The sequence below is a fragment of the Pelophylax lessonae genome (genome assembly GCF_965119305.1).
Source record: "Pelophylax lessonae genome assembly, chromosome: 3".
NCBI lineage: Eukaryota > Metazoa > Chordata > Amphibia > Anura > Ranidae > Pelophylax > Pelophylax lessonae.
The window spans coordinates 33799737-33813223 of record NC_138770.1 but is presented as its reverse complement, the minus strand read 5'-3'; the positions used below and the strand labels follow the sequence as shown (position 1 = coordinate 33813223).

The following is a 13487-nucleotide window of genomic DNA, read 5'->3' as shown; positions in this document are numbered from 1 at the left end:
TTGCTGTACATTTAAGAACTACTCTACCCATAAGAACACATTAATTCTGGACTGTTTTGGATTTGTTACATCTTGGAGGACCTTGGACCCTCTTAGCCTGCCAGATCAGAATTTCCCTTTTCTCTGTTGGGTTTGTTTGGTTTCTGAGCTGGTTTGCAGCTGAAACAGAACTCCTCTAAGAACAAGTGCTCACCAACGAATGAATGAATTCCCTTCTTCATCTCACATAATATTCCAGAACAAATCACATGACCAGTGGGATAATAAGATGGTTAAGATTGCCAGTTCTGTAAGGTCTGAAAAATAAGTGCAGGTGGGGTGGGAGGACAATCATAGACCCCCCCCCCCATGCCCCTCAGAGTCCCCTTTGTATCAAAGTGTCATTTCTTCAGTGTTGTCACATGAAAAGTTAGGATAAAATATTTACAAAAATGTGAGGGGTGTACTTACTTTTGTGAGATACTATATATGTGTAGTAGTGTGATCTTAGACATACAAATTCTACAATACAAGAAGAAGGCGGGATAGAAACTACACTTTATAGAAAACCGACAGCCGGCAACACGGTTTTACATGCCAATAGCTTTCATCCAAACCCCCGGTACATAGTATACCCTACTCCCAGTATCTTAGATTGCATCAAATCTGTTCGAACGATGAACATTTTAAACAGGAGGCGGACTCCCTTCCAATGAGATTGCTTATTAGAGGCTATTCGTGGACTACACTGCGAAAAGCTTATAATAGGACTTATAAGCACAGAAGAGAGGAAGGTATGTTCCGAGGCCTGAAACAACCAAAAACAGAAATAGTCCGTTTAATAACACCTTATACTAGACAACATACACAAATTAGAAAATACTTCAACATCATTGGTACAGACATCCATGCTCTCATCTGCCAGGACTCCACCCACCGTCCAATATACTCCATGGCTATTGGATCAGTGTGAAACATCAAGTCAGCATGAGCTGTGTCCCTGTTAGGCAGAGGAACCAAAAACGATATCCACTCATTCTAGCACCTACCTAGGAGGGATCTACATCTGTATGGCAGGGTCTGTTTGATTATTCACCTGCTGGGATGGTGCTCTGATGTGAGAAGCTGCAGTGTCAGTATTCCTTTAGCAGTAATGAACTCCTTACGAGATTTTCTCACCAAGCAATCAAACAACTGTTACATTGTCTTTTTTGACAGCTTAGGAGACTTTAGCAGCCGTAGTTTGAATTGCAATTTTTTTTTTAAATTACTACATAGATTGAGTAGCAATTATATATGTTATAATATTTATTTCTCTTAACAATGTGGAGTTCTCCCTTGCACTGTGTCTGTTTATCACGGATTTATTTCTTACTGTGACAGGTCCTTGTGCTGCTGCAGCCTAATCCCTCTATGCTGTGGCTGCTCTATGCAGGTTATAGCAGGAGGGGGGCAGCGTCTTCCTTACTGATACTGTTCCTGGATTGTCAGCCCTTCTGCAGACCTCATAAAGCTGGTGGATGGGAAGCTGACTAATGGACACTTTCTATTAAGCCTCTCCAGATCTGCATGTATTATGCACACCGTAGACTGGGCCTTGGTGCTTGACAGGCAAAACCCGGTATAAATTTCCTGCTTTGTTCAGGCATCCAGGGAGGAAGATGACCCCTACCAACAGGTTGCCACAGGTAGCCAAAACACTCTAAAGGAGTCTGTTACATCTCTCCCTGTGCAAGGAGTCTCAACTCTGACAATGTCAAGCTTTTTCCTTGTAGGATCAGTCAACTGACCAATTTAACCCTCTTCAAACAATTCCTAAAAGGAAGATGAGGATGGTCTATAAGCAGGTTTTTGTACCTCCCTTCCTGCAGAAGTACCTGCAATGCAAGTATTTTTAGCACTTCCAAAGGAGTGCGTTGCCATTTTTTCCTATGATGTTTAAGCTAGAAGCTCATGCTAGAAGAGTGGTGCAAATTGAACAGAAGGACAGAGTAGCAGAATGTCTTAGTGGTCATCATATTGCAGCACTGGGTTGTTCAGTTCAAACAACTCAGGGGCACACTGACCTCCAGCATACAGGGGGCACACTGATCGCCAGCATACAGGGGGCACACTGACCACCAGCATACAGGGGAAAACTGACCACCAGCATACAGGGGGCACACTGACCGCCAGCATACAGGGGACACACTGACCTTCAGCATACAGGGGCACATTGACTGCCAGCATACAGGGGGCACACTGACCTCCAGCATACAGGGGGCACACTGATCGCCAGCATACAGGGGGCACACTGACCACCAGCATACAGGGGAAAACTGACCACCAGCATACAGGGGGCACACTGACCACCAGCATACAGGGGACACACTGACCTTCAGCATACAGGGGCACATTGACTGCCAGCATACAGGGGGCACACTGACCTCCAGCATACAGTGGCACACTGACCTCCAGCATACAGAGGGCACACTGACCGCCAGCAATAAAGGGGCACACTGACCGCCAGCATACAGGGGGCACACTGACCTCCAGCATACAGGGGCACACTGACCACCAGCATACAGGGGTACACTGACCACCAGCATACAGGGGGCACACCGACTGCCAGCATAAAGGGGCACACTGACCGCCAGCATACAGGGGGTACACTGACCACCAGCATACAGGGGACACACTGACCTTCAGCATACAGGGGCACATTGACTGCCAGCATACATGGGGCACACTGACCTCCAGCATACAGTGGCACACTGACCTCCAGCATACAGAGGGCACACTGACCACCAGCATACAGAGGGCACACTGACCTCCAGCATACAGTGGCACACTGACCTCCAGCATACAGAGGGCACACTGACCACCAACATACAGAGGGCACACTGACCTCCAGCATACAGTGGCACACTGACCACCAGCATACAGAGGGCACACTGACCACCAGCAATAAAGGGGCACACTGACCGCCAGCATACAGGGGGCACACTGACCGCCAGCATACAGGGGGCACACTGACCTCCAGCATACAGGGGCACACTGACCACCAGCATACAGGGGTACACTGACCGCCAGCATACAGGGGGAACACTGACTGCCAGCATACAAGGGGCACACTGACCACCAGCATACAGAGGGTACACTGACCGCCAGCATACAGGGGGCACACTGACCGCCAGCATACAGGGGTCACACTGACTGCCAGCATAAAATGGGCACACTGACCGCCAGCATACAGGGGGTACACTGACCTCCAGCATAGAGGGGGCACACTGACTGCCAGCATACAAGGGGCACACTGACCGCCAGCATATAAGAGGCACACTGACCCCCAGTATACAGGGGGTACACTGACCGCCAGCATACAGGGGGTACACTGACTGCCAGCATACAGGGGGCACACTGACCGCCAGCATACAGGGGTACACTGACCTCCAGCATACAGGGGGCACACTGACCTCCAGCATACAGGGGGCACACTGACCTCCAGCATACAGGGGGCATACTGACCGCCAGCATATAAGAGGCACACTGACCCCCAGTATACAGGGGGTACACTGACCGCCAGCATACAGGGGGTACACTGACCGCCAGCATACAGGGGGCACACTGACCTCCAGCATACAGGGGGCACACTGACCACCAGCATACAGGGGGAACACAGACCTCCAGCATACAGGGGGCACACTGACCGCCAGCATACAGGGGGCACACTGACCGCCAGCATACAGGGGGAACACTGACCTCCAGCATACAGGGGGAACACTGACCTCCAGCATACAGGGGGTACACTGACCTCCAGCATACAGGGGGCACACTGACCTCCAGCATACAGGGGGCACACTGACCTCCAGCATACAGGGGGCACACTGACCGCCAGCATACAGGGGGTACACTGACCACCAGCATACAGGCATACAGTACTCAGAGGACATAAGAAATCAAGTAAAACATCTACAATGCAAGTAAAAAAATCTCAGAAGCAATAAGAGAATCTTTGATGTAAATGTAAAAAAAGGTTGGTGCGCTAAACTTGTATTCCACAAATATATAAACAATGCATACAATTGTAAATAAAGTGAAAAAATTAAAAGTCCATTCTCTTGTGACAACGTGCAAATGAATAAACTTTGAAGTAAACTTTGAAGTGACTTGAAACGAATTGTGATTCCTGTAACTCGATAAATTGTGTATGACCACCACGTGAAACGATCCCCACCACCGACAAGCTGTTCTTCTTACCAGATAGACAGATATATACGTGAGTGGATGGATGATACAGCTACTCACTCCCCATGCAGCTTCACCCAAAGTGTGTGTGTAAGCCGCTTACCAGATATCAATGTGGTTGAGCATGGGAATAAACATCTCATCTCTTCAGAATCGAGGCTGTCTGTTGGTGTGGCGATCCCAATACAAAGTATAGTGTCTCCTTCAGCTGCTGAGGGAAGATGCTGAGCGCGCTAACACCTCACCGACTACTGATACCTCGGTCCAGCCTAGAACTTCTACCAACAACACGCTGAGCGTCCGGGGTAAGATAAGAGAATCTTGTTAGCTGGTTCCCTCATCTAACGTGCAACAATAAAAAGCCAAAAATGCAACACTGCCCCACACTTCATCAATAATATTCTACAAATGGACTTATAAGTGCAATGGTGACACCTATACATGAATAACCAGTGCAAATCCACCAATGTATTGCAACATAGTAGTGATGGTGTCACCATCTCGGCAAAAGGGAAGAAATATCGCAAAGCTGCAATGTGCAAATAGTGGTGGGACCCCCAATATATAATCATAATACAATGTACAATATATGTGCATAGGAATAATTGTAAAATCCCCTAGGGGTGGGACTTTATAGGCAACTCAAAATTTGAAATGCAGAAAATCTTGGTTCATAAATTTTTTTCATAAATACAAAATAAGAGAACATACAAAAGATGCAATAGATGCAAGATAAAATTGGCAAAACTGGTAAGTGAAATATGCAAATGAACTCAACCATCTACTCCAGATATTATCCAACGTTTTGAGGTAATGAACCTCTTCCTCAGGGATTATGCTGGAGATTTGTTAGTTCTGTAGATATTGAGAAGAGCATATATGTCACATAAGGCATCACAAAATACAACTTTATAAACATGTTCTTATCGTGCAGGTAGAATCATAAGTTGTTATATATAGAGGTAAAGTACACTTACATGATTGATTAGCATATGAACATATACGATAGTTTTGCCGCTTTAAAAACAAGGAGTTTGTTGAACACCCACAGAGAGCTGTAGATTTTGCAAGTAGGATCTATAGAGGTATAGATCAATACAGTAATAGAGGGGATGGAACAGGTGGATTGTGCATCCCAGATATATCTGTCACAACTGGAGTCCAAGTGTGCTTAGCCGGTCGGGCAGAGGCCAATCACATATGACTGTGAAAAAATGTAAAATAGGTGTAATTAGCACTAACCTGGTCTGTTCACATGTCAAAAAAGTATGAAAGGACAGATGGGTATGTAGGGAGCAAGATCCAGTACGTGTATTAAAAACACTTATTGGTTAGATTAAAAAATGTTGCAAATCATCTTAAAGCAATCATTTAAAAAAAAGGAAAAGAAAAAAACAACTTCAAAGGTTGTCCATGGCTGAATCCAACAGGATGCATTAGCTTTGTTGGCCAGTGAAGAAGTATTAACACGCATTGAATCCCACCTAATCACCAGATGCTTAGAGAATCGATGGTGGTTAGTGGCAACCTACCCCAGGAAAAGTGTGGAGAGTAAGAAAGATATGGTCATAGACAGGGCAGCCATCAGAAATTTTGGGGCCCCTTACACAGCTTAAGGCCTGGGCCCCACCGGGCCTGACCACCAACATTCCGCAGGGCCCGCCCTCTGGCCGTCCCACCGAATACGCCCACTGGCCATCCCACCGAGTCCTTCAGTACACCCACTTCTATCTAGACTTCAAGACTTCTTCTTCTAACACTCTTACAACTTTATAAATGAAAATGAATCAAATCCTTCAAAGAGACATCCCCATATATTCAGCAAAGAGATAACCCAATCCAACAAAGAGAGAGCCTCATATATTCAGCAAAGAGACATCCCAGTCAAGTAAAGAGACAGCCTCATATTTTCAGCAAAGAGTCAACGCAATCCAGCAAAGAGACATCCCTTCAGCTGCATCGGCTTACTCTGCAGCCGCTATGCTTTAGCAATTGCTAGTTACTGCAGCTGCAACTACTCGGTCTCCTTGGTTGGGGCCTGGGCACCGGGCCCCTCGGAACACCTGGGCCCCTTACATGTGTATGGGCTGTCCCCCCCTGATGGCTGCCCTGGTCATAGAATTTAACTCCAATACAGACCTTAGAAGTTGTGTATGGCCGGCAACCCTCTCCCAGCGGTGGATGTCACAAGATATCCAACGCTGGGAGTTGCATATAAAGAGGGAAATATGACAGGTGGGAGCAATCAATGTGAATGCTCTCCACCCGCCGCCAGCTATGGGCTCCTTGGGCGGCGCTCGCCAGGCCCGCCCACCGCACACCCCGACGTGCATAGGAAGTGCGTGATCGCGGAGCGGCGGGGAGCATTGTCGGCAGGGCACTGCCCACCGGCACGGAAATGACGTCGCCGCTGCGTGGTGACGCAAGCGGCGGCGTCCGCCGGAAGTGAGGTGGACACCAAATTGGTGTCAGCAAGATAATGCCTACAGCTCCGGGAGAAATCAGGGCCGCAGAGAGAGGTCCCGATACCGTGCCGGGTTGGACAGATATACTGGGGCGCACAAAGGGACCTGATAAAATTTGAAGGACAATTGTATTAAAGCTGTAAAGCAATAATGATGATAAATAAAATACAGTGTATGAAAGAACCGATATAATTCATTCTTTGACCAGTATATATAAATAGAATAAATCATCTCATGGGATAGACATTTGCACGTGAAAAAAATGCACAATTCTTTTTGAAAAGAAAGAGATGCTCTGTGGATGGTAACTATCCTTGTTTTTTTACATGGGTAAGCGACACAGACAACTTGAACATAGAGTGCAAGAGAATATGAGTTGGCCTATAGGTAGATGGTCAATACAAGACAAATGACGGAATAAGAGTATATAGTAACAGGAGTTGGCCACAAAATTAACCGGGGGCTCCCAAGGACTATGGAAAATATTTTACTTCTCCATACCTCCGGAGTTAAAACCCTCCAAAAAAGGTCTAAACGAAACTAGTTCGTTGAGGCCTGGGGGTTCTGTTGTCTTTAAGAAATGGATCCACCTCAGCTCCAGTTGTAGGAGGCGCTTGTTCCAATCGCCCCCCCCCCCCTAGAGCTGTGGTGGACTCGATCCAGGGCCAAAAATTTGACTTTGGGAAATTTTCCAAAGTGTACCGAGGATACGTGACATCCCAAGGGCAACTCGGGGTCACATTTGCGCATGCTTCTTATATGTTGGTACATCCGTTTCCAGAATTCAAGTTTCGTCTTTCCAACATAGAAGCATTTGCAATCGCACAACAGCAGGTAGACAATCCCATTTGTACGGCAATTTGCAAAATGTCTTGCCTTCAATTTGGTGCCGTTAGGAAGAATGGGGTCTTGGTTAGTATACATATATTTGCAATAATGACACGATCCGCACATATAAGTGCCCTTGCATCTCTTTCTTTTCAAAAAGAATTGTGCATTTTTTTCACGTGCAAATCTCTATCCCATGAGATGATTTATTCTATTTATATATACTGGTCAAAGAATGAATTTTATCGGTTCTTTCATACACTGTATTTTATTTATCATCATTATTGCTTTACAGCTTTAATACAATTGTCCTTCAAATTTTATCAGGTCCCTTTGTGCGCCCCAGTATATCTGTCCAACCCGACACAGTATCAGGACCTCTCTCTGCGGCCCCGATTTCTCCCGGAGCTGTAGGCATTATCTTGCTGACAACAATTTGGTGTCCACCTCACTTCCGGCGGACGCCGTCGCTTGCGTCACCACGCAGCGGAGACGTCATTTCCGTGCCGGTGGGCAGTGCCCTGCCGACCACGCTCCCCGCCCCTCCACGATGACGCACTTCCTATGCGCGTCGGGGTGTGCGGTGGGCGGGCCTGGCGAGCGCCGCCCAGGGAGCCCATAGCTGGCGGCGGGTGGAGAGCAATCACATTGATTGCTCCCACCTGTCATATTTCCCTCTTTATATGCAACTCCCAGCATTGGTTATTTTGTGACATCCACCGCTGGGAGAGGGTTGCCGACCATACACCACTTCTAAGGTCTGTATTGGAGTTTAATTCTATGACCATATCTTTCTTACTCTCCACACTTTTCCTGGGGTAGGTTGCCACTAACCACCATCGATCCTCTAAGCATCTGGTGATTAGGTGGGATTCAATGCGTGTTAATACTTCTTCACTGGCCAACAAAGCTAATGCATCCTGTTGGATTCAGCCATGGACAACCTTTGAAGTTGTTTTTTCTTTTCCTTTTTTTTAAATGATTGCTTTAAAATGATTTGCAACATTTTTTAATCTAACCAATAAGTGTTTTTAATACACGTACTGGATCTTGCTCCCTACATACCCATCTGTCCTTTCATACTTTTTTGACATGTGAACAGACCAGGTTAGTGCTAATTACACCAATTTTACATTTTTTCACAGTCATATGTGATTGGCCTCTGCCCGACCGGCTAAGCACACTTGGACTCCAGTTGTGACAGATATATCTGGGACGCACAATCCACCTGTTCCATCCCCTCTCTTACTGTATTGATCTATACCTCTATAGTTCCTACTTGCAAAATCTACAGCTCTCTGTGGGTGTTCAACAAACTCCTTGTTTTTAAAGCGGCAAAACTATCGTATATGTTCATATGCTAATCAATCATGTAAGTGTACTTTACCTCTATATATAACAACTTATGATTCTACCTGCACGATAAGAACATGTTTATAAAGTTGTATTTTGTGATGCCTTATGTGACATATATGCTCTTCTCAATATCTACAGAACTAACAAATCTCCAGCATAACCCTGAGGAAGAGGTTCATTACCTCGAAACGTTGGATAATATCTGGAGTAGATGGTTGAGTTCATTTGCATATTTCACTTACCAGTTTTGCCAATTTTATCTTGTATCTATTGCATCTTTTGTATGTTCTCTTATTTTGTATTTATGAATAAAATTTATGAACCAAGATTTTCTGCATTTCAAATTTTGAGTTGCCTATAAAGTCCCACCCCTAGGGGATTTTACAATTATTCCAAGTTTACCTGGGATGTGGCACTCACACTGAGGAACACAGCGGGAACACCCCCTAAATATATGTGCATATTTTATTATCATGATTATATATATGGGAGGTCTCACCACTATTTGCACATTGCAGCTCTGCAGTATTTCTTCCTTTTTGCAGAGAGGGTGACACCATCAGTCCTACCCGCAGTTGGATTTTAATTTTGCCGCCCTATCCCCCCCTCCAAGTTTTTCCTCTTATCGTCTTAACATTTGGTAGTCATATCCCAAAAAAATTCTAAGAAGTATCTTTTTTTCTATCTCATGAACGAAATGTGAGAAATAACGTATATATCTTACAATCATTCCATAAACACATCCCACATACACCGCATATATCATTAAAGAAAATATGCTTATAAAATAGTTTACCATTTGCCAAATAAAAAAAATGTCCCCGGATTTCATTTTAAAAATCTGGTCATCTTATTGTAATAGACAGTAATATATTTCTCTCCCCCTTGGTGGGAGTGGAGATGACCCCATCTATAAGGATATACAGTACATACACACACAGTACAAGGCTGTGGTCACACTACAAGATGTTTCTCGGGGCTGCAGTTCCTCTGAGCTCCACAAGGTGGTGATCTCACTTCTGCCCGGACAGGAAGTCTCTATGGAAGACAGGAAGTGATGTCAGGTATAAAAAGGAATTTCCGGGTGATAGGTGAGTTGGGACGAGTGGAGACATTGCTGGAAGTGGCAGCAGAGGAGGTAATAAGATTTTATTTTCTATTTACACCCAGTAATTTCCGTCCTCCCGTTATTATACAGGATTTATATTGTGCCAACAGTTTGCACAATACAAGGGCAGACAATACAGTTACAATGCTCAGTAGAGCTTACAATCTAAGAGGGAGGGTCAACGGATACAAAAGGCAATTACTGCAGGAGATGAGCTGATGGAGAAAATAAAACTCCAGTTAGGTGGGGCAGGAAAGGCTTCTCTGAAGAGAAGGATTTTCAGGGATGATCTAAAAGTGTACAGAGTAGGAGATAGACAGACAAATTGGGATAGGGAGTTCCAGAAGATGGGAGAGGCTCAGGAGAATCCCTGGAGTTAAGCATGGGAGGAGGTAAAGAGGGAGCTAGAGAGCAGGAGGTCTTGGGAGGAACAAAGAGAATGTTTTGGTTGGTATTGTAAGACTAGGTTAGTGATGTAACTGAGAGCTGAGTTGTGGATGGCTTTGGGGGACGCTGAATGGAGACCAGTGGAGGGACTGGCAGGGAGGGGTGAAAGACACTGAATGGAAGCCGGTGGAGGGATTGGCAACATCAAGAGATGATTTTTGAGATTTCTGGTGTCATCTGTTTGCCAACGTTGTAGGGGTCAGGGCCTGATTCTGTGTGTACTGAGGGGGGCGAGCTCATCCAGGGTGGAGGACAGAGATCTATTGTAGACAGAAGTGGTTAGATTGTGGCAGGACATGGGTGAGATTTTGTCTTAGAGGTAGTCAGTAGCAGGGAAGAGAAGAGTTCAGGTGGCGAAGAGAGGAGGTAAAAGTCTGAGAGATTATGAAACTAATATTGTGGTGATCAAAGAGAGAAAAAGGATTGTTGGAGAGGTTGCACAGAGTGCATAGGTAGGAGAATACATAGTCAAGGGTGTTGCCATCAGAGTGAGTAGAGGCATGAATCTATTGCTTCAGTTTAAAAGAGGAGGCTAGACTGAGAAGCTTAGAAGTAGCAGGAGTGTTAGTTTTAGCAGGGAGGTTGAAGTCACAGAGAATCATTTTGGGAAATTCAGAAGAGAGAAAGTAGGGTAGCCAGTCAAGAAAGGTTGATATGGGTCCAGGTGGCAGATAGATCACAGCACTTCTAAAAGAAACTGAAGAAAATAGATAAATACAATGTGCCTCAAATGAGGAGAGTGACAGAGAGGCAGGTGGGTGAAGTACCTGAAAGATGCTATGTGGGGCAAGAAGGATTCCCACTCCACCTCCCTTCCATCCACAGGGTCTGGGGAAGTAAATCCAGAGAAGGCCATCATGGGAGAGGGAAGCAGGAGCAGCAGTGTTGGATTCATGAAGCCAGGTTTCAGTAACAGCAAGTAGTTAGTGATAAAGAGGTCATGGACAGAAGCTAGTTTGTTACAGACAGAGCAGGCGTTCCAAAGGGCGCAAGAAAAGGGGGGGCTGGTTTTGGGAAAAAGAGGGTTAGAAACTAAATTGTGTGGATTGCTGCTCTTGCCAGAGGGCATGGGTTGATGGGAGATTTGAGTACAATTAAGCGATGGAGGCCCAGGGTTTGGGGTTTAATCTATAGAGGTTGGGAGAAGCATAAGGGGGTGAGGGAGGTAATATGGGATTGCAATTTATTTGAAGGGACATACCTAAGGGTTCTGGAGGTTTTATTAGCATGTGGATTTAGAATTAGCAGGAGTTGGTGAGTACAGTAATAGGGAGAGGACAGAAGTAAGGGTGATATATACAGGCTGTGGGGTGGCAAAGAGGGGTGAGAAACAGAGAGATTAAGGAGTGTGGACACAACTGTCAGAAGGATTAGTAGAAAGCGCATGTTGCAGAGAGGAAGGAGAGCGGAATGGGGAAACAAGGTCACCTGCAGTCAGTTTGGTGTTTTTCAAAGTAGTTTGCTGTGTATTCTCGCTTTGTGCAATTGCTGAAGTGCAGAGCCGAAGTGCACCCACTTAAATAAAGAACCCACTTATAGAAAGACGTGCGCTCCCCAGCCATATATAGTGTGGTAACGTAGATGAACCCCTTCAGGGTCATAGCATTCCCCCACTTAAAGGGCTCAAACATATCCTTAATTTTGGTGATGTGTCACCTTTTCCACCAATGACCTTCTCACCTCATCAGTCTATTGTAGAATTACTACATCTATACTAACAATGTCACACTTACCCCTAACGCAGGTGGTCAGACACTATAGCTGGCTTCTGTGTTCTTCGCCTATAGCAGCCTCCTTTCCCATAAGGCAAGCAGGCCTACCAGTACTTAGTTGCCCCAGGACTTAAACACAATGCTATGGTGCCTGGCCACCACACCAGGACTGGAACAAACTGAGCACAGCAACCAGGTACTTGAATTTGGCAGACAGGCAGAGTGGTTCAATGACACATCCAGTTACAAGGCAGGCAAAGTTCAGAATTGTCAGGGCCAAATCCATAGTCAAAAGGCAGGCAGAGTTCAGAGAGTAGTCGATATCTGAATTAAGGTCTTCAACAAAAGAAACCAAACAGCAGAGCAGGGCAGAAAACAGAGAGCTTGGAGCATGTGTTACAAATGCAATATCACAAGCATGAGATTTGGTCTCTACCCAGAGACTGACCACATTAGAAAAGGCAGGAGTTGGGACTTTAAATGGAGCACCGAATATAGTGCCCCCATCCCTGGTTACATGAATAAAGGAAAGGTTTGGGACTTTGAATGAGGTGGAGACCAGAACGCTGGGAGACATGGGTAATAAAAACATTTTATTACTGTACAACATCAATAGACACAGTACAACATGTAAAAAGGCAATTCATGTATAAACAGCATATTACAAACATATCGGTCAGTCTGATGCATTTGCAGGTACACAAAATATGCATAAAGAGTATAAGGACTATGGCACTTCGTATTGGCCACACAGTCCAAAGTTGCTACATTATTGCCATACTGTAGGCGGTCTGCAGGGTGCACCATGGTAATGAATGTTGAATCAAAAACTTGCTGCAGCAGTCATGGACCTAATATATATCATGTGTTGAATCACACAGAATTGCAAAAAACATTCAATAGGTAAGTAACTGTTTAAAATTGATTGAGTAGCGATTAATTTCTGTATAGTAGAAAAATGTATGACATCCTTGTAGCTCTACGCGTTTCATGGCTAAATACCACTCTTCAGGAGCGGATGCCAAACAACTCTGTAAAAAAGTATAATTGTAACTATTGATCGACTAAAATCGCATATATGAAAATAAGGAGGGAGGAAAGACTGACCACATTAGTCACTTTGCAGATAGACAGAAAGAATGCATCGCAGTCAAAACCAGGATGCTGGAATGAGAAGCAAGAGCACAATTGTCAGGAACCGTAAACCAGGAAATGAGCAAGGCTGTCTAAATAGCAAAAAGGGGCTGGCTGTAGGCTGGACTAATGAGGCAGGTAATGGTTACTAGGTGAGTCTCTGTGGAAACAATAAGTGGCTGGTAATTACCCAACAGCTGAGCAGCCTCTGTGCACTGAGTAGAGAGCTGC

At 45.2% G+C, this 13487-nt stretch overlaps 1 protein-coding gene across 1 annotated transcript in view; it reads left to right on the top strand.

Annotated features, from left to right (window-relative positions):
* Window positions 1–13487, top strand: part of LOC309550278 (uncharacterized protein) — a gene marked incomplete at its 5' end in the record, with an annotated part of 397814 nt that overhangs the window by 61987 nt on the left and 322340 nt on the right. The window lies entirely within an intron of this gene.